The following is a 1,103-nucleotide window of genomic DNA, read 5'->3' as shown; positions in this document are numbered from 1 at the left end:
AAAATATGATAAATTTATACATTAATAGGAACAATAGAATAAAAGAATAAAAGTAAATAAAAAATTTTACTACAAGAAAAAAAAACATATTTTTACTTATAATGTATTATAATGGAAGTAACATACAAGAATATATTAATTTTAAGTTATGGGTAATGCAATATGGACAAGAAACTATGGGTAACTTTAAGAGATTTGAGAAATTTCTGCTTTTTTATTAACATATTTTTAGTGATTATATATAACTTTAATCTGAAAGATTAATATTTTAAAGTTATTTACACATAAATCAAATAACTCAAATCACATGTTTGTATTCGCGCATCGCATGGGTACTAATACTAGTAAATATATAATAGAAGAGCATTAGTTAATGCAGAATATTTTCTGAGTATTGAATAATTTATATTCTTACCGAATGAATCTATAATTAAAAGCTAAAGAAAAAGGCCTCTCATGAAGCCAAATGGCAGAACAAACTATTGACACATGTAATGTTAAGACATTGTTCCTAATTTTTAGGAACTAAAATACAAAGCATTCCTCTGTAAACCGTTCCACCTTCTGTGGATTTTTTTTTATTTTCAAATTTTTTTCAATTATTAAATCAATCAATTTTGAAAAAACCATTGTAGGTGTAAAGAAACCGCCGCCTACCTCAAAAATAGGAGTAAACTTCAAAACTTTTCAGTTCTAAACCGTTCAAATTCCTCTTCAATTATCTCAATTATTATTTTTTTAAATTATTAAAACAATTTATTTGTTAAAACCTTTTACTCCACAATATTAGGTAATTATTTTTACCTTCAACTTAACCTAAATATTCTTTGCAAAAGCACGATGCATTCAACTGCTTCACCCACGTTTCGTATACTGGGTATCAACTGCTCAAGCATTCGGCAGTTTGTATTTCTTCCTCAACTACAGGTTCTTAAATTCTAAAGTTCCGTCTGCTAACAAGATTTCAAGAAAACTTAGGGCTTATGCAAAAGATGGCTACTCACATTGATTTCATCAAGGATATAACAATTTCGAAGATGCAATGGAAGTTGAAATTCGTGTTGTCCGTTTGTGGGAAGTACCGGATCGTTTAATCCAGGCAT

Source organism: Nicotiana attenuata, chromosome 10 (genome assembly GCF_001879085.1).
Source record: "Nicotiana attenuata strain UT chromosome 10, NIATTr2, whole genome shotgun sequence".
Lineage (NCBI taxonomy): Eukaryota > Viridiplantae > Streptophyta > Magnoliopsida > Solanales > Solanaceae > Nicotiana > Nicotiana attenuata.
The sequence above is the reverse complement of the archived record's forward strand: the minus strand, read 5'-3'. Positions refer to the sequence as shown.